The sequence below is a fragment of the Anser cygnoides genome, chromosome 2, assembly GCF_040182565.1.
Source record: "Anser cygnoides isolate HZ-2024a breed goose chromosome 2, Taihu_goose_T2T_genome, whole genome shotgun sequence".
NCBI classification, from domain to species: domain Eukaryota; kingdom Metazoa; phylum Chordata; class Aves; order Anseriformes; family Anatidae; genus Anser; species Anser cygnoides.
This window is the reverse complement of record NC_089874.1, coordinates 94,266,589-94,287,549: the sequence shown is the minus strand read 5'-3', so window position 1 is coordinate 94,287,549 and position 20,961 is coordinate 94,266,589. Positions and strand designations below refer to the sequence as shown.

At 42.6% G+C, this 20,961-nt stretch overlaps 1 protein-coding gene across 5 annotated transcripts in view; it reads left to right on the top strand.

The window, feature by feature from the left end:
- The window catches only part of PTPN3 (protein tyrosine phosphatase non-receptor type 3), a 177,032-nt gene that overhangs the window by 31,999 nt on the left and 124,072 nt on the right, over nt 1-20,961 (top strand). The window contains exon 1 of one of the 5 annotated variants that reach the window (XM_048046029.2): nt 7,691-7,841. The exons of 3 other annotated variants lie outside the window; for them this stretch is intronic. The gene's annotated coding sequence lies outside the window, so the exon portion shown is untranslated. Of the gene's footprint in view, nt 1-7,690; nt 7,842-8,156; nt 8,281-20,961 lie in introns of those variants that run through there. One more of the 5 variants, XM_013195334.3, reaches the window with a different exon arrangement.

Here is a 20,961-nt window from a genome sequence, read left to right as displayed (position 1 = left end):
CCTAATTAATCCTGCAAAAAGCATAAGTTGGGACTGTAAGTGATTGACAATGGTAAGTAATATTGTGCTGCGCTACCAAAATATGCAGGTGGGCAAATGTGGGGAGAGGACAAGTAAGAGCTTTTGTAAAATGTATGGACAAGTATGATGATAAATATCCACAAACTTATTCTGTGGTCTTGAATTTCAGGAAAACAAAAAAAAACACAACAACAAAAAAAAAAAAAGAAAGGAAAGAAAACCGTCCAGTATATGCTTTGCATCATTTTTTTACCCGATAGTCTAAATTTGTACTCAAACCCGTGTAATCCTCTCCAGTAGAAAGAAACCAGTATATAAATGTTTTGTGTGATGTTCATCCTCTCAGGAAAATATATTGGAGAACTGGGAAATATTTAATGTGACCCTATAATTGGTATCTATTCCAGGAGAGCAGAATTATAAATCTGTGAGTGATTCTAACACTGATATTTCCCAATTTGTGGTTGCATGTCTCTGCAAGCCGCATGTTCTCTTTTAATGCTTCTCTTCTATGTGTGCAATCCAAGGAATGACAATAGCCCCCACAGAGTTTCAGACCACGATAAGTCAGGTTAAGTATGAAAGGCATGTAAGGCCAGATACAATGTGGGTTTTCAGAAAGATTAGAGAGAGTGAGACTTGGACTAAATTTAAAACTCCTGCATTATAACCCTTAGTGTTTGCATGGCAGCTAACCAGACTGCCTGATTTTGATAACGCTGTCTCTATGTACCTTGATTTGCACTCCTGCAGTCACTCATATCTGCACGAGCAGGGCTGTGAAAGCACGACTCAAGAAATAGGTGAACCTAATTAGAACCCAGAAGTATGGCACATCAATCCTATTTGTGTTCAAGGGCACGCTTCCAGGAAATACATCCCGAGTGGACAGAGGTGCCTCCCTGGAGCACCTGGGGCTGAGATGTGAGACTTAGCAGGTATCCACGTACGTAGCACTTCCACCGCTGGCATCGGCATCTCTCTGCTGAATATGTTGACTAAGCATTCTCAGTTCAGCGTGCTGGCAGCTTTCCAGCATGACACGAGCTGGAAAATGTCGCCTGTGTACTCTATTGAAACAGCCCAAAAGCTGCCTGTGGGAGTCCTGGTATTACTCCAGAGGTGGGGATCTGGAAGTTCAGTGCTACAACATCCAGCTGTTGAGTCCTTTGACACAGACTGCTTTTTGTGCGTGTCACAACATATAGAGCCAGACAGTCATGTCAGAAAAATACAAGGTATCTTTGGATGGCTCGTAGCAAGAAAACCTCTCCAGTTGCTTTACACCTTTGAATACCCGGAATACAACTCTTCATAGTTGCTGAAAGCTTATAGCTAAACTGAGAACTTCTCCTTCCAAAACAGGACCTCATTAATATTTTCACTGTATAGATTTTTATAATACTAGTCTGGAAATCAATTAATGTAGACAAGCTCTTGCCTTCTGATCCCCAGACTCTAGACCTAATTCTTTAGGGCTTCTCCCCTTGGGTGCACGATAACCCTGTGTGCTGCTGGACTGGAATGTGCTGAATAGGAAAACGCTGAGGCATTTGCACATTTCATTAACAACCTCTTAAAAGAAATATAGTTACGTGATTTTTTTTTCCTTTCCATTACTTGTGATGCTCCGAAAGAAGCTGCTCTATTACTAATCTCCTGAAACATATGGTTTCCTTGTCGGGGGTGGAGAGCGGGTGGGAAGAGGGAGCTGATTTTTTTTCCATTTCTGAAAGCATTAATGAACACTGCTGTATGATAACACAGGCAAAGGAAGGCTATTTGTGCCGTTTATGTAGGATGCCAAATAACACAGAAACTCTCGTGTCATTAGTTGGTCTATAAGCCATCTGTTGGAAGGCGCTTTTGGTTTTCACGATGGTCACAACAGCATTGCTGGCAATGCAGCAAGAACAGTTGCCCAGTTAAACTCTCTGGGCACTCAGGAAAATAGCAAGTGTGGAGTTGTTTTGCTTTTGCTTTTCTAAAGAAAGCCTTATTACAGTAAATGTGCATGTAACAAATTAGGAGACTGATTCAACTCCTCTTAAATGGAATGATTTGATGGGAAATCAAGCAGCAGCAAAGCACGGTGATCTGATGGCACCCAAGTTAGGTTTGGCATACTTTGCCATGTAAATCAGAATGCTAAAATAAGATTTAGTTTTTTTTTTTTCCCTCTAGGGGACACATCAAGTCTCCTCATTAAGGCTTGTTGGTTGTCTGCTAAATTCAGAGCAGCATTTCCCAAGGAATTAGGAAAGGGACCTGTGTTAAGTTTAAAGACATTTATCCAGCTTGTTTATATACACGTGAACCAGGAAACCAAATAAAGAGAAGGGAATTATTCAATACAGGAGAACAAGGACAAAGTATTGCAGCTTACAATGTTCTGAGTTCACTTAAATATCAGGCTTTTCAAAAGAGTGTAAATAGTGCTGTTTTACTTTGGTCTGCGGCACAGTGTCTATTCCAAAGCTGACATACTTGTCCCTCCCTTTAAAGCTGAGCTCGTACTTCACATTAAAGCTGACACGACTAGTCCAAAATTAAAATGGACAGCCAGATCAACAACATTCCCCACCTACATCATGCAAATCGATCAACCAGAATGACGAGAAAAGTGCCCAACACTCCCTAAAGGCTCAATCCCGTATCTTTCAAACTTCAATTAAGGCAGCTTTCTGCAATGTTCCATCTCAAATTCAAATGATACAAGAACCTAAATGATTCAAAATGATACAGAACCTAAAATGGGCTCCTGCTGTACTTTAAGGAGTGGTAATTTTGAAAGAAACAAAATACCTTTTACAGAAAATTAGCATAGGGCTACATTGTTTCTCTGGTGCAGCTGTATATATAAACTATATTCGTTTACATAAGAGCCATTTAAATATGCTTTTCATGATTAATTGCCAAATGTAAAACTTTTGCAAATTTTAGACAAAGCAAAAATTATCTGACACTTCTGTCCTATGAATTGCAATTTTTTAAGATTAAAAATATATAACCTGAAGTAGGGAAATACTGTTACAGGTGAATGCAAGAAAAATATACGGGTTAAAGCAATGTCTTCAGAATAATTACATATTACTGGTAACAGGAAATCACAGAGTGGCCATAAGGTGGAGTAAAGGAATAGCAAGCCAAAAAGATAATTCGAGATGTACACTTCTCAGCGACAGAAAGGCTAATAGTCATGTAAATACGTATTTGTCATATTACTGATCAGATAAAGTGGAGATAAAAGTGATCACTTACTTTTTTGTATGTGCACACCCAAGAGAAATTTCCCAGCAATATATTTTAATCTGCAATGTTCTGCTTAAGTTTAAATGGTTGAGTTGATTGTGCTTTCACTGTTTCCCTTAGAGATATATTTCTTTACAGTCTGGAACATTTTCACTGTTTAGGACTAAGCGAAACATTGTAGGTACACCCCCAGTGTCTGTGTTTTCACGTACTCTTCTGTTTGCTCAGGCAATCTTTCATGATGCACAGTTCATGAATCAGCACACAACATGACTTGCTTCATATGTGCCTGTAAGCTAATGCGGGCACATTTGACAGTCTCAGCTGAAGTGAGGGAGCAGGATAACATCCACAAAGACCTGGCAAGCACGTAAATTACTTTGGCCAGACGAGTTACTGCCTAATTGCTGAGCAATACTCCCTGCCTACATATATACTGCTAGTCTGTATTGTCTCAAACTGGCGTTTTGCGATTGTGGGAACTTACCTTAAGTCACTTAAGGTTTTTTTGGAAAGCTCACTGTTAGTGTATATGCTTGGAAAAGATTGAGACTTCAAAAGGTATCTCCTAAAGTTGAGATAAGGACAGCTGTTAGAACCTGAGTGCCTCTGTGACCGGACTGAAGCTTAACCTGTGCATGCATACTGCAGATGTATCTATAAGGCAGACGTGACCGTAATGTCCAGAACTTGGATCACCTAACATTTTCCTTAAAAAGACCCTATTTCAGTCACAGCTACTCCAGAGTTTAATTATTTAGGATGAAGTTTCCCATCATGAGCTTTTGCCTTAGGCTGAAGAGTTCAAGCAAGTGTAAGCCACAGCCTTTTCCAGGAAAAGAGTTAGGATAAAGAATTATTATCTAAAACCAAACAACCCCCCTCTTTGTAAGTATCTATTGAGAGGCTTTAGCATGACCATGATTCGGACAGCAAGGAGTCTTTTGCTGATCTAAAGGAAATTCTTTAAAATTTGGCTGATTAGCTTCTGCAAATCTATATCTATGTGTATGTATGTATGTTTGTAAACATATATATATATTTACTTACTCTGGAGAGGCTTCCTGGGTTTGACAACACAAGCCTAAAGCCTAAAGGACTTTGCCTCCACAGGCCATACAAACAATGGACATGGGTTGAAAGAGGCTTCATGCAGTCCTTTTTTTTTTTCCACTTGGTTCTAATATAGACTCAGACCTTAGATACAGGATGTTTAATTAAGCTGTACGTAAAACATGACATGAAAGAGGTTCTGCCGTTTGCCCATCTAGCTTGGTTTATATCTAGTAAGACTTCTTCTAACATGGAATTGTAATCTGCTTTGCTGTGAATGAAGCTGCTTGCACTACATCCCAATCCCAGTGGTCATGGAGAATACTGTACCAGTGCCCTGCTCATGTGCTGTAGATAACCAAAGACAGTTGTTTTGTTTTCTTGTGCCCATCCCTATCCTGTCCAGATCTTTAATTTTTCCTCACTAGCCTTCTTTCTAAATAACTTACTCTTATTTCTTCCCCTTTAGGTTGTCCAAAATTGGATACTACATGTAGCAGAATCATTTTATACATCTCTTAAAACATGCTCTGGGATTCACTTCCACCTAAGTCACGCCCCAGCAGTGATCAGGACTTTTTCCTGCTCTACTTTCCCCAGCTACTGACACTGAGAAAAGAAAGCCAGTCTAAGCTGTGAAATGAGGCCATGGTTTCATGAACTCTCTGACAGGTGGCATAACCCAGCTATGCTGCTCAGCCTTCTTTTCTGCCTCAGCTTTTTACTGCGCTACACCTTTTTTCCTCACATCGCCACAAATGCAGGTGCAGCCATGTGGTGGACCTAACTGGAGAACTTGAATCAAAAGTAACACTACCCACAATTTTTTTCCTTACCGAGTTTTCATCAGTATGAGGTCCCTGGCCCCATTCAGCAGGTAGCTGCACAACTGCTGTTGCCACAGCACTTCTGGGAGATGCTGCTAAGTCACTGCAGCAGGACTTTGTCCCTTGGATCGGTGACTCGGCCCATTCCTTCCAGGAGTAAACTGAATAGAGATTCAGGTTTTGTTTTTTTATTTAAATAAGTGTTCAGAGAATAAACACATGCAGGAAGAGTGATTTTTAAAACCGTCTCCTAGGTATCTTCAGTGGGCTGCTCAGCAGAAAGAGTAGCCATCCGGTTCGTAGGTGTTAACACGTGCAGCGAAGGCAGCTGTTGAGACATGCAGTGAATGGGAGGTGATCCTGAAAAAAACAGTGCTTATGTAATTACAGAATATAATGGCTCTGCTGTGAGAGGTGAAATTAATAGACAATCTTTATCTTAGGCAGTTATTAGGGACATGGCTTAGTGGGTGATATTGGTGGTAGGAGGATGGTTGGACCAGATGATCTTGGAGGTCTTTTCCAACCGTAATGATTCTCTGATTCTATGATTTTCATGCAATTAGAAACATTTCCACGTTTGTTGATTGTGTGGTAGGAAAAAGAACTACAGGTAATGGATTTGTATTAAATTTAATCTAATTTAGCACTTTTTTAACAATAGAGGATGCACAGACAAATGTGTTCTTGAAACAGACATTTTGTTCTTAGGTGACATCACATGTGGTGGTAGAGATCATCTGCTGTTGGGACAAATTCATTAGTGCTCCTACAGCAACCTGTGTGCAGAAGTCACAGCTTCTGCATTCCTTCTTCTTGTCTTTGCTCTTAATATATATAGGACTCTCTGCCTTTCCATACCACTGAGAAATTTGGGAACGTGCTTTCCAAGAACAGTTTTATACCCGTAAGTAATTGTGTGTAATAGAAAGCTGTTGTTTGTTCCCATTAAACCTGTGGGCGATGCTCTTACTCACTGGTAGGCCTGACTGTACTTGATACCACAGGTAGCAGTTTTAACATACAGGGAGACTGCGATCATTTACTTTCTTCCAGGTACAGCAGTGTAATTTCTGATGTTGCAATGAAGTAACTGTCTAGCTGTACAGTGTTAGTGCTACTGAAAACACAGGTATTTTATAAGTAGATTGAATGCTTAAGATATTTCATCTCTATAATTAATCATGATCATAATTTATAACTATGATTAGTCAGAAAGTATTAGCTATCATGCCACTAAATGTATGCTCTTAGATTTACATGGGACTATTTGGAGGGTGAGATGCAGTAACCTTTATTACGGAGAGCAGCAGCCTGGCCCTTGCCCACTTGTTAACTGCGTTTATCTGTTAAATTGAACATTTTATTGCATTCTCCCTAAAGGAGGAGGTGATGACTACTGTTTACAAAGTACTTTGCCTGTTTGCAATATGCAAAGTATCAGTTTAAAGGAAGTTTAACTTCCTTCCACGACATGCAAAGTGCCGGAGGGCTCCAGCCCTCCGTGGCAGACGTGAGGTTCTGCTGGAAACATGCTGACCCAACGGGCTGGTCTGGGATGGGCTTCTTTGCAAACCCTGCCATTCTCAAGCTGAACACTTACACCCTAGAGGGATGTCAGGGAGTTAACAAATGAATTTACTCCTGCTTAGGGTCCGGTTCTCCTGCCTTCAGTTCATTGGGGTGTTCTACCTTCAAGTTTCTTCATCCAAACTGGCCAGCAAAGCGGCATAAGGGGAATCACAGAATCACAGGTTCACCAAATGGCCGAGGCTGGCAGGGACCTCTGCAGATCATCTAGTCCAACCCCCCTGCCTCGCAGGATCACCTAGAGCACACTGCGCAGGACGGCATCCAGGCGGGTGTTGTGTATCTTCAGAGAAGGAGACCCCACAGCCTCTCTGGGCAGCCTGTGCCAGTGCTCTGTCACCCCCATAGTAAAGAAATGCCCTTATATTCAGCCAGAACCTCCTGTGCTTCAGTTTGTGCCCGTTGCTTCTCGTCCTGTCACTGGGCACAACTGAAAAGAGACCGGCTCCATCCTCTCAACACCCTTCTCTCAGACATTTATACACATTGATGAGGTCTCCCCAGCTGGCTGGGTGGGCAGCGCAGGGCCAGCAGGTTGCAACAGCTACGTTGCATTTTGGAAAACCACACCTCCATCGCAGGTGAATGTATACCCTGGGAAGGGAAATTTTGGAATTTGGAACAGTACAGGGATGTACAGGGGCAGTCAGATAACGCTTTTCTCTGGCACACCGCTGGTTTTCTCTGGTGCTGCCTCTTGCACAGAGCACCCTGCAGGTGCGTTAACAGCGAGGGCCGGGGCCACACGCATTTTGGGGTCAGCTCTGCGGTGCCTCATCGCTTCACCCCAGCCCTGCCACGAGGGCAAGGGCGAGCGCCTGGAAGTTTCCCCAAGCCTCTTCCCCGGAGGAGCAGCACCCGGTGCCGCCGGGCCGCCCTGCTCCCGCTAGGCGGCGGCAGCGGGCGGCCGCCCCGGCCCCCCCGGGCCCCTCCGGGCCCCGCTCCGCCCCGCTCCGCCCCGCGCAGGAGCCGGCGGTGGCGGCGGTGGCAGCGGCGGAGGCTCGGTGCCGGGCTGTCCGCACCTGCTCGCCTGGACTCGGGGGCCTCACCGGCGGCCTTCGGCGCCCCCTCAGCGAGCCGGGCGGCGGCGGGCGGCAGGTACCGGGCGGGGCGGGCGGAAGGCGGGCTGCGGGGAGGGCTGGCTGGCGCCGCCGGGGCGCCTCCGGCAGGGCAGGGCAGGGCAGGGCAGGGCGGGCGCTGTCCCCTCCTGCCTGCTTCGGGCGTCCCCGGCCCCTCCGAGGGCCGGCAGGGGCTCGGCGGCGGCTCCCGGAGCTGCCCTGCCCTGCCCGAGGGTCGGCGGCGGGGAGCCCGTGCCCGGGGCGTGCTGCGGGTGCTGGGCTCGGGAGCCGGCTCTGGTGCTCCTCGCCGTGCAAAGCAGCCGCTTTTGGGGGGTTTTCTTCTTTATATATTTTTTTTTTCTGTGCGAGGTGTTACTGCCCTAACACCCGTGCGACGGGGACCGGGACAAAGCGGTGGCTTCGGTGACACAGTGCGGGGACTGCTGCTCGGCCCGCTGAGCACGGCTTGGTGGGAGCAGGTATTGGGGAAGTACCGATTTGGTCTGCTCTTGGGGAGAAAAGTTATGTGCAAGTAACTTAATCTTTTTGCGGAGAGTAACTGTGCCTTTGCACTCGCTCTGGAGCGGAGCTGCGCTTGGGAAAAAAAAAAAAGTAATCCGGCACCGATCAGTAGAAGCAGCAAATTATCCTTATTACCTGGGTGGTTTTGATCCTAAAGGGAACCGTTAGAGGAAAGGTTTGCTTAATCACCGTATCTGGAAAAACTCGCTACCGAAACACAAATACTAAATTTTTTATATTGCTGACATCCTCTGGCGCTGTCGTGTGGCAAGAAGGGCTTGATGGGCAGGTGACAAGCATTGAACGTGTCTCTGCTTTTTAGTTCTTAAAAAGAAAACTCAGTGCTCCTGGTATTTCTAAACACGCTTAACGGGAGCTCATTTGAAGAAACAAGTGGCTTGGATAAGATTAATTTTGTTTCATAAAGTGCTGGAATATTGCTGGCAACAGTTTCCTGGAGAAACTCTTAACACTTGTCATCTCTCCCTGTGATATAACTCGCGTTTATTACGTGTCCTTTATCACGTTTTATACGCATTCTGAGACTGGGCTCATGGTTTCAGAATTGAAATTTTGGGTAATATCACAGTGATATGTTGTACTTCACAGTAATTACTCTGCCCCTAAGCCTCCAAAATACTTTTAGTGCAAATTAAGACTGGCATAAGACTACAGTTATTTGTAATTTTACAGCATATACAGGAAGCTTCGTATATTATCGGTGTGTTTTATTGGTGAGTCAGTAACGATGCTTACTGCTAAAGATGATAACAAAACAGCTAGTGTGGTGGTAACATCCCTTTCCATGTGTTCGTTACTTGCCACGTGGTAGATCTTGTTTTCATCCACTCCAGTGATCTGAAACAGCAGATAATTTCTGAAGATCTTCGATGGTTTTTCTTAATAATCAAAACTGTAGGAGAAACAGTTGTCTGTACGTTTCTAAGCTATGACCTACTTTCTGTATTGATGGGTAAACAGCTTTGCACAGACACTAAAAGAGCAACCTTACGTAGGCACAATGGTGCAAGGGTTGTGTACAGAAGCCGTGAATGTTAAATTCTGCAAGGTGGACCAAATGCAGGTATGGTGAGCAACTCTTCTCTTTTGTCATTCTGTGTGTTCACAAATGATGTTTGCTATGCTGGCATAGACACGTAGGACTATTTATTCATTACATATCAAGAAGTTAAAAGGAAATGGAACATTAATGGGTGAGGAGGACCCAGTATATGCAGTTATCAGCTTTGCTATTTGAAGTGCCTGTTGTGAGTTTTGTAGGAACCTTGCAGCATGTTTTCTGGAATGAAGAAAATTCTGTGAGCTTCACAGCTTCGCAGGCGAGGACTGGGCAAGAGATATGGTCATCTACTGAAAAGTTTGCACTAAAATGGAGCAGTAAGAGAGTACAATGTCCAGTTACTTGCATAGAACTACAGCAGCTAGCGTGCTACGCTGTAATTTATTTTAATTCTTCAGTGTGTTGGTGTTATTTTGTAGTAGGGGTTTCTCTTTATACTCCCGCACACAGGCTGCCAGCAGATATGTGTATGTTTCACTCCACTGTGTTAAGTGCATCTGGTCAGCTGATAAAAGGGGCTTTGGCACAACAGCGATGAGCACTAGAGCATCCAGTTTGCAGTTGCCTAACTTGTGACGAAAATCTGTAGCTCTGGAGTGTTGGCCAGTGATGGGTGCATTGGCAGCCTTGGGCTAGAGCATGGAACATTTCTCATGTCAGTAGGAAGCTACCTGAATTAATCAACAGATAATTCTGAACTGGGGTTGTGTCTTAAGCCCACAGGAAAGGCAGGGCTTAGGCAGCCTAATCCAAGCTACGTGGAAGTGTCAGCATCAGCCAGAAACACTGCCTGCAGTTTTGTTTTGGATTTGGATGCTTTTCATTAGCTGTGGTGTTTCTTCTTATCAAGGCCTAAAAAAATCAGAAGGTGTGTACAGACTTAACTCATGACAAGTGGGAATTAATGAGAGGTAGGTTAATCTTTTCTGTTGAGGTGTCTGCTGAGGGGAAGGAGCAGGCGCAGAGGCATTGGAGTGGAGTAACAGATGTGCTGCAAGTTTCATCCTGACTTATCTTGAGATAATTTAATCTCCCCATACCCTAAGATACTGTTGGCTTCATATCAGCATGTACTGAACCTTACAGGGAGTTCTTACTTCTATTATTAGTGTTGTAATATGAAACTCAGTCATGTGTCCTGTATAGGACTTTGTATTCAATTTCTTTCTTCCCTCCTTTCATATCCTTGCACACAGAGTATTTCACAAAACGATAGGAAATCAGATAGTAGATGAAACATCCTCCAATAGCTCGCTTTATGAAGCTTTCTGGTTTTAGTTTTACTTTCTACCTGTTGGCAAACTGCATTCAAAATCTTGAAGAGTCGTCTCCATGAGGAAAATGGGGGTGCTTCTTTACCTAATTCAGTGGCTTGAGCTCTGCAGAAGCCTGGTCACGCATATATGCTCGTTTTTATGTTTTAGATTTCTGAACATTGCAAATGAGTAATAGAAACAAAGGGTTCCTGTCTGCTGGACCAGGGAGATTGAAGAAGAAGTTAAAACCCTTACTTAGCATTGATGAGGCCACACCTGGAGTATGGTGTCCAGTTCTGGGCCCCCAGTACAGCAGAGACATGGACATGGAGAGGCCACGGTAGGGCCACAGAGCTGTTGAAGGGCCTGGAGGACTTCTCCTGTGAGGAAGGGCCAAGAGAGCTGGGACCATTTAGCCTGTGAAAGAGGAGATTTGGAGGGAATCTCCTCAATGGCTATAAACATGTGAAGGGAGGGTGCAATGAAGGTGGAGCCATGCTGCTTTCAGTGGTGCCCACCCTCAGGACAAGAGGCAACGGGCACAAATGGGGACGCAGGAGGTTCCCTCTGAAGGTGAGGAAGCACTTTGCTGTGCGGGTGTCAGAGCACTGGCACAGGTTGCCCAGAGAAGTTGTGGAGTCTCCTCGTCGGAGATGTTCGGAAGCCACCTGGACATGGTTCTGGTCAACTGGCTCTAGGTGGCCCTGCTTGAGGAAGGGCATTGGACCAGGTGTCTCCAGAGGTCCCTGTCAACCTCAGTCATTCTGCGATTCTCTGTGATGCTGCAAGCACTCAGTGCGCTGCTGATCTTCTTTTCATCCTGTGTCCCACGTGCTTTTGGCTTACAAGTTTAAGAAGTCTATGCAGAATCTGAGTTCTGGGCATATATTTGGAATGCAAGTTCTCCATTTGGCACTCCTCAGTGAGACATGAGGTATTTTTAAAGCATTCCAGAAAAAAATTGGAAAAGAGGTGGATAGTATCTGTGCTGTTCACCGCTCTGACAGTTCTTCAGGCTTTCGTTAGCGTGTGTCCATAGTTCTAGGACATTCTTCTGTTCGTGCACGGCCTTGCTATCTTGTATCTTCACGCTTCATGTCTGGTAGCAACACCTCCATTTTATCAAATACAGTCCTGTAAAAGAGTCTTCACTGTTGGTTTAACAGGAGAGCATAGCACTGAATGAGGAGCGTGGTGGATCTCTGCAGTCTGAAGCCAGCCATAGTTATCCTATCCTGTTTGAAATGAAGATCAGAAGGACTGGGCTGATCTGATCATTCCTGTGATTAGGTTCCCCCTGATCCCATTCCCCAAATCTCTCTTCAATAGGAAGATTAAAGAACAGTAGACATGTAGTGGAGTTTTACAGGCCACAAGAAACAACAAAACTTATGTGTGGTGCAGATATACGTTAATATCGCATGTTGGCTATCATTTAATCATTTCCCTCTCTTGGTAAATTTAGATTTCATACAAGAGCTTACAATAGCATATTTTAAAGAGAGAGAGCATCCCAGGCTGTGAAGTATGACTAAAAGCTCTGCTGAGGAAACTTTTTGAGAACCTGGAATTTGGAGGAGCTCTTCAAGCTAAACGGTTATCACCAGTTTACTAGTAGAAGGAATTCAGGACAGTTTGAAAGGTGCTGCTTTGCCAAAAGCATGACAGATATTATTCCTTAAATCAAAGAGTAGAAATACAGCCAAAGTAGTATGTCATAGGTCTGCTTGTGTGGATCGATTAAGTATGTTTCAAGGGGTAATGTAGTTTACTGTTGACACAGCCACCTACTTTCTATCATCTTTATCAACAATCAGCTTTTATCGTCATAATTTAAGTTGGTGGTCTGTACATTATAAAGCTGGATAGATAATCATTCTTAATCAATACTGTTTGGTATTAAGATAGTAAGCCCAGCTCTCTCAGCCTTTCCTCAGAAGAATCTTGTTAATTCATCTCTGTACATGTATTATCAAAGTGGGCAGAAAGTTTTACAAGAGGTTTGAAGGTGTTTCATGGAAGTGAAAAATCAGTATGTTAAGTTTTCTGCAAGACAAAATTGGATGTACAGAAAGTGGTTCTAACTCTCCTTTGCTCTTCTATTTTCGTGTAATATGAAACAACGTGCTCTTCCTCTGAGTTCAGAAACTTCCAAACAAGCTAAAATGCTTTATTTCTGAAATGGTTCGGTGGACAAATATTCAAGTGTTTCATTGTTGTTTTTCACTTTCTGAAAGACAGGTAGTAAAATTGGTGTAGAATGATAAAATACTTCAGCCTTCGTAGTTGGCAAATAGTGTTCCAATGCTTTGGTAGCAGCTTTAATTTTAGTGACTCTGCCAGAAGCTAGTAGTACTAAGAAAGGCTGGATGCCTCAGTGGTGTTAGAAATATCAAGCAAAACATGCCATGTGCACAAAGTAAAGCTACTTTTTTGTTTGTTTGTTTGTTTATTATCAAGGAACAAAAACCTCCTTTTTAAGTCTCTTATTTGTTATTTGCACTGTTAACCAGGAGATTTCTTTTTAACCTAAACAAGACTTTTGTAAAAGAGCAGCTATAGGTAACTGAAATCCAAGAGCAAAGTATTTCAGTATGACGTTGCACAATGTCTTATTTCGCACTTGGAAGCATTAGAGGGGTTACAATTTGCCATCTCATTCCCTATTTCCCGCTGCCCTCTCCCTCCACCCCCAGGCGAGGTCTCAGCCCTGTGCGTGGTTCTGTGGAAAGCAAGCGGGTCGTAACACCCAAGTGCGATGAGTAACCACGGCTATTTCCCTGGCAAGCTATGGGATGCAGTTACACTCTGTGGAATGACGCATTTTATGAATCAAAGTTGGGAGTGTGAGCTGTGACTTGCATGTGCGTGGGGTTTTGTACTGTAGCAGTTGCGCTGTTTTGCCTGCAGTTGTGAATATGGATCCTGTCCTTCGATCCTGGACATCTCCCAGAGCTTAGCCCTAATTGTTCAAAAGCCTGATCTCTGGGGTTTGCTTTTTAATTTAATTTTTCTTTTTTTTAAGCACAATATTTTTATCCCACGTATTGGATGAACATCTGGTTAGCTTCTATTTCAATCGCTGCATTAGTATAAAATGTTTTCCCTCATTTATTTATTTACATTTTTGCATGTTATAGATGGAAAGATCTGCACCTCTTGAACTCAGATGGTACAAGTAGAGGTACAACTTTCGAAGGCAAACTTGGATGTGCACCTGAAGTTAAGCACTTGGAAGAATTTTTTTTGATTGCTGGAATTGCATCAGTGCTGTAGTCGTTTGTCTGGAAGAGGATATCTTCGTGCATGTGTTGCTAATGTTCTAAATAGCATATTCAAAATGTCCACTCTGCCGATAAAGCAGGTTGTACTTTGGTCAAGTTGAAGATCAGCTAGCACATGCTAAAGTACAGCTTGCCTTATCGCCACGTTATTATTTCCGACTGTGTTAGTCCATATTTGCTTTAGGAAAGAAAGGAGTCTTTGCAGCAACCCAGTGAGCACAAGTCGTCTTGGTTGGCTTTCATGTTCTTGTTTGTAGGATAGGATGGTTTCTAGTTTTTACACATAATTCTAGCTGTATGTGCACCAGGAAAGCTTTATCACAGCACCTCTGATGCTTGTTAAAATTTTTTGACTAACATTCTGGCTTGTGGATTAACTCCATAGTTATGGTATGGGTAAAATTTTATCGTCTCCCTGGTTTCTTATTTGTGGGTCTAGAAAGACGGTGGATTTTGCTAATTATCAGGAGACCCTTGGGTTTTCAGGAGATCAAGTTCTCAAACTCTGATAGTTTGCTCTTTCATGTGGGGGTCTCTAGACTACCTTTGTTTGATCTTATGATTTCCACCCTTGGTTATTATTAACTCAATATTAAATCTAGATTCTCTCGGTTTTTCCATCAAGTGATGTGATGATTAGAACTGTCCTTCTGTTAACATGAGTGATGTGTTACGCCCTGCTGGAATTTGATCTGTTTTACACATTGCCACCTTTAACTATGGAATTCTCAGAAACCTGGTAAAAAATAGTGCCACAGACTCAGCTTGGCAGAAACTTATTGATCAACTTCAGTTTAAGTAGAGCATAAACCACTTTTGGAATGATCTTGCACGTTATTAAGGATATGTTTGAAAAGAGGCCATGGCTACGTGGAGTCCTTTTATAGAATGACCCTATTTTATTGAGGAACACAAACTTTTTTCCCTTCAAAATGTTTCTGTAAGTATAATCTGTTGATTATATAATGATAATGTCTGATAACGACATCTGGAAAACATTGCTAAGATTTCACTGATGTGTCCGTTTGACCATCTAGTTAAGAACCTAAACTCTTTTTTCATAGTAGAACGATACAGCTTAGGCTGATCACAGAGGTAGGCATGTTTTTCTTAAGCTTAGTGTTTTTATGTCAAATGTAGGATGTCTGTGTAGTTGGCTTCTATTTCTACATCTGTATAAATAGTTTTTATTACAGTTTATAATTATGGGAGCAGCTGTATGGTGGAGGAAGAAAATCAATACTTTCCATCTTAGTCCAGAAATGATAAGTGATTTGAGGTGTCACTGATGTAATTCAGATTTGTTAACACTGGGCAAGTATTCACCTGTGAAAATGCTTGTGATACATATACCATGTATATTAAATTAACAGAGACTTTTAATAGGGCTGAACATAAGGGTATTTTTTTAATTTGGAGCCACGGCAGAATATTTTCTTTTGCTGTTTTTTTTTTTTTTTTTTTTTTTTTTAAGAAAAACAACTTTAGCAACAGATACTTCTTGCTTTTAGATTTGTTTGACTTTAGTAACACAGTTGTTCTTTGAAGTAGTTGCCAGAAATCTTCATAAGCTGAGAGCAAGCCTGTGGGACCGTGCCAGTCGGGGTGCACTACTGATGTGGCAAGAGACCAAAAATCCACGACAGGTTTCAGAAGTCGGCAGCAATACTTGTGTAGCTGTCTTAATTGCAGCTTCCTGTTCACTAACTTCGGTGGATTTTAAGTTTATTCTTCAACTTTGGTGGCATCTTTCATATTCATATTGAAAATGCACACCTGGGAAAAAGATAGCTATCTGAAGCAAGCTGGTGGCTTGGCACCTGAGAACTGATAGGGCTCCAGGATTATAGGGAACACGTGTTTTTTTTTTTTTTTTTAGTAAGTAGGAAGCGATATAATAGTGTTTAATAATGGAACCGGTTAACGCGCAGCCTTTTGACATCATGTGCTTTCACAATGTGGAGCAAAGGCCCTGCTCCAAATTTATTGATCGCAGGCTACTTCTATTAACAGCGGGTGCTTTTATGGAGCATTATTATACGATAACACACACACACAGAGCTATTCACGAATGTACATTTGCATTCTGCATAGGACCTTTGCTTTGTAGTGAACTATCTATGCCCTTAATGTAAGGATGGCTGTGTGTTGTGAAATTATCCTTTTGATACCAGCTTCACCTGTTGTATCAAGCATACAGTGCTTTGAATGCTTTTTTCCCCCATCTCCTTAGAGATTTAGTTCTCTGTCAATATGCTCCATAATGTGAAAGTGAAGGTACACACGTAATTTCTATTTCCCTAAGTAAAGATGAGAGAACTGTTTTTCTTTTTCTAGCCAGGTTTTTAGAGTGAGTTTTCTGAAAAGTTTGTAATCTCTTTCCAAGGATTTCTTGTTTTGTTATCTGAGTGTAGAGCAAAAGTGCTGGAAGCAGTGTTAGGGTTTCTCACGGTGTCCTGACCACTGAAACAGATTTCTGCCTCTTTTATTGGGGCAGTTGGTGTGTTTTTTTCTTTTATTAGTTGTAAATTTCTTGCATATTGAAGTGATGGAAGTAGTAAACTTAACTCTGTTTTATAATGTGAAATTCAAGTTATTTCTTATCAATATGAACAGAACACAATTACCAAGTTATTTAAAACATGGTAAACTGATAAATTCTGTTTATGAAGTGTTAATTTCTATTCAATTGAGTATATTGGCTTCAGGTCTTTTGTTAGCAGCAGTATGCTTAGTTTTACGGTAAAAGTGTCACCTGTTTAGAAAAGGAGTAGTTTGGTATACTTGACTTTGGAGCAACCTCAGGTTTTGTGGTAATGCAATGGAACATGAAACTAGATATATTCAGAATAGGACAAGTAGTAAATGCGGTTTGTCACTAGAATAAGTTGCTGTTACTTATATTGAATTCTTGATTCTGAATTCGTAAACGATACAAATAATAATAAAAAAATCCTGTTGGAGCAAAACAGTCGCTGAGCAGGAAGTATATAGGAAATGAAACTTATTTGTATTGTGTCACATATTTTTTTAGATTATGAGTGAGGAGTCAGACTCCTTCATAAAAGGAATTTTGATGGATAAAACCCGTCAACGTCTTCTGGGATTAATGAATGAATTGAGGGCTTAATAAATGAGCCTTTAAAATCTAATAAAGTCCAGTCTAAAGTTAGCTCTATCATCAGGTATTCTGAAGAACAAGAGGTTTTGTTACTGCTATCAGTTACAAACTCTGTTACTTGTTAACTAGTGCGTGCTCTGTGTTTGACTTGCTTAGGATAGTGCCATGTTTTATGCTAGGGTCATCTGTGTGTTTTTTTTTGTTGTTGTTTGTGGGTTTTTTTTGTTCTGATTTGTTTTTTGCTTTTCTATTTACCAAGGACATCTTACCCAGCATAAGAAAGCTTGTTTAAAATTTCTCTTTTGGGTGTTGAAGAAAGCAGCCGAAGACAGATCTAAGCTTTGTTAAGCTGGTGTGGAAAAGAGAAGTCGGCGTGTTTCTTGGAGTCTACCAAGTGCCCAACATTACAGCTTTTAACACCTCCGTTATCAAAGGCAAAATATCTCTTTTGTGTCCCCTGTCTTTCCCTTCCAACATTTGCAAACAGAAAACATTAACTTAAATGCCAAACTTGGCTCCGTCCCATTTCTTCATTTAGCCAAACTTACCTCTAAACCCAAACCAATGTGCATGTCCTAAAGACTTTCTGTGCACAAGCAGTCACTGGCCAACCAACTTCGCAACTGCGTGGTCTGCGGTCAGAGGCAGGGCTGAACTCCTATCGCAGGAAATAAAAAAGCTGGTTTTACTGGATTGCTCAGACAGTGGCTGCAAGGCAGCCCAGCAGGTAAGGTCGGATGGCACAATGAGCCTAGCTTTACTGGTCTCTTCCTTTCCGTCCACTGAGGTCCCTTTGGGCAGTTGATGTCCAGTGAGTGAGGTGAAAGCTTCAGTTTCTTCAGTACTTTCAATTTTTCATGTGCTCTCAGGTGACCCCAAACAGTGTTGGATCAAATGAATTTTCAGCTCCTGAATCTATTTGGTTGTCTGAAGAACATGCTGGTGGTTGATCCCTACTCTCTTCATCTCTGGGTCTGTTGGTTAGTTTCAACGTTTTATTAAAAAAAAAAAAAAAAAAAAAAGCATATGTCCTAAAGATATTAAGTTATAGACTATATGAAAAACTGAAGTATAGAAGAGGTTGTCGGGTTAGTGCCTGCCCTAAGGGAAGGGCTGCACTGTGGGACTCGGCAGGTTTATATACAGTTGTGCCATGGGGTAACAAGGGAGCAGGTGCTTGACTTGGTTTCAACCACTACTTCTGTTTCGTCTCTTTGCATCCTTTAACTAAAGGCTGGGCAAGAAAAGAGAGGCCTGGCAGTGCTGAAATGTATGTGGAACTCAAAGACTTGAGGACTGGGGCCAGTTGCATTGTACATGGACCAGCTCGTTCCCATTGCATTCAGATGCGTGTCTGTTCAGGAACTATCATCTATGTTCCGTTGTGTCGTGCTAGCTTGGTTTGTGAAGATGGGTTGCTTTTGTCTTTCCGTTGTTTTTTTTTTTAATTTTTAAAAGTGAAGACCAGTTAGCTTGTTCCCAGCTGTTAGAAGAGGTTAAAAACAAGCCTTGTAGGTCACGGCATCCATAGCATAGCGTTTGTATGTTACACCTCTTGTGTATGCCATGAGGTGAGTTTGTGATTCTGCTAACTTTGGAACTCTTCCTTAATATACATAAGAAAAAAGACATTTATGAAATGCGTGCATTGTCAACTGTAGTTGCTTGGAGTAAGCATTCTGTAGACCTTAACTTCTAATACCTGTCTGTGCCGGCTGTGTTGCTAATGTTAAGACCTGATGCTTGTCCAGTGTTGGGTAATTCACAGATTCACAGATTCACAGATTCACAGATTTTTCTAGGTTGGAAGAGACCTCAAGATCATCGAGTCCAACCTCCGACCTAACACTAAGTACTCCACTAAACCATATCCCCAAGCTCTACATCTAAACGTCTTTTAAAGACCTCCAGGGATGGTGACTCCACCACCTCCCTGGGCAGCCCGTTCCAATGCTTAATAACCCTTTCGGTAAAGAAGTACTTCCTAACATCCAACCTAAAACTCCCCTGTCGCAACTTTAGCCCATTCCCCCTCGTCCTGTCACCAGGCATGTGGGAGAATAGACCAACCCCCACCTCTCTACAGCCTCCTTTCAGGTAACTGTAGAGAGCGATGAGGTCGCCCCTGAGCCTCCTCTTCTCCAGGCTGAACAAGCCCAGCTCCCTCAGCCGCTCCTCGTAAGACTTGTTCTCCAGACCCCTCACCAGCTTGGTCGCCCTTCTCTGGACTCGCTCGAGCACGTCCATGTCCTTCCTGTAGCGAGGGGCCCAAAACTGAACACAGTACTCGAGGTGCGGCCTCACCAGAGCCGAGTACAGGGGCACAATCACTTCCCTCGACCTGCTGGCCACACTGCTTCTTATACAGGCCAGGATGCCGTTGGCCTTCTTGGCCACCTGGGCACACTGCTGGCTCATATTCAGCCGACTATCCACCAATACTCCCAGGTCCTTCTCGGCCAGGCAGCTTTCCAGCCACTCATCTCCCAGCCTGTAGCTCTGCTTGGGGTTGTTGCAGCCCAGGTGCAGGACCCGGCACTTGGCCTTGTTGAACTTCATGCAGTTGACCTCAGCCCATCGCTCCAGCCTATGCAGATCCTCCTGCAGAGCCTTCCTGCCCTCGAGCAGATCGACACACGCACTTAGCTTGGTGTCATCTGCAAACTTAATTCCTGCAGTATAAAGGTTTCACAGTCCTCACTTCAAACTTAGCCTATGCTATCGGATAATATGATATATTAGGGTAGTATGTTGAAATTTAAGGGTGAAATTCTTAGCGAACTAAACTACTTATTGCCTGGATATACGAAGAAAAAAAATCTTTGCCTTGAACCGTTAAATGGTGGCATAAGTTGCCTGCACAAGTGGTGGAGTCTCTCTTGCTGTGGAAATATTCAAGATTTGACTTGGTGGGACTTGGGAAAACCTAATTTAAAGTCCTGCTTTCAAGAACAGTTGGACCAGATGATCTCTGGAGCTCCCTTCCAAATTAGACCGTTCTGTGATTCTGTAGCCTAGGTCATGTATAGCCATGTTTTTTCTAACATATTGGTGGCAGCTTAATACTATGAAAATAACATCTATCTTATTAATAGCGTGCATTTTGTTCTGCTGAAAATAAATGGGGGAAATAAATTAATCCACCAGCACAAACCTTTACCGCTACTCAATGGTACTTTTAAGGGAGCTGACATTGGTTTTCTGTATTAGAGAAACAGGTACAATACTGATGGTCTGTTGTTCTGATTTATATGAGAGCAGAGTCCAGGATGAGGAAAGAGCTCTCAGGCTGCCTCTCAGAGGATTTTGCCTGATAGATAACATGCTATTAAAGCAATGTTTAAAAATGCTTATTTCAAATATAATCTGAAAACATTGATTAGTCCTACCAAAAGCTCATTTTTTTTTGCTTTGCTATTGGCTTTATGTAAATGGAGAATGCCTGAATGGAGAGGATTTTATGGCAGAATGTATATTTGTTACAGAACAAACTGAGCATGTTAGGACAAAGCTGTGAATGGTGGGAAAATGTATACTTTTAAGACACTTTGAGGTGAACAAATCCTTTTTATGTGTGTTTGGCTTTTCAACCTACTGTTTTCAAAATGGCTGGTGTTAGTGGTTTGCCTTCCTGAAGCAAGGCGTTTTGGTTTCGCCCCAGCAGCTCATTGCAGAAATCATTCAACAGTCGAAGTACGCTTCTGACTTTCCCTGTAGCAGTGTGCTGGCTGGGCTTTCGAATTTTGCCAAGGAAATTCTGCTCAGGAAATGGCTCAGGAAATACTCTTAAGATCTATGTTAGCGTGGTGGTATCTTTGTATATAAGAAATGAAATGTGTGTAGTACGTCAGAAAACGTGAAAATTTAGACCCGGCTTTCAGAATGGAACTTCATTG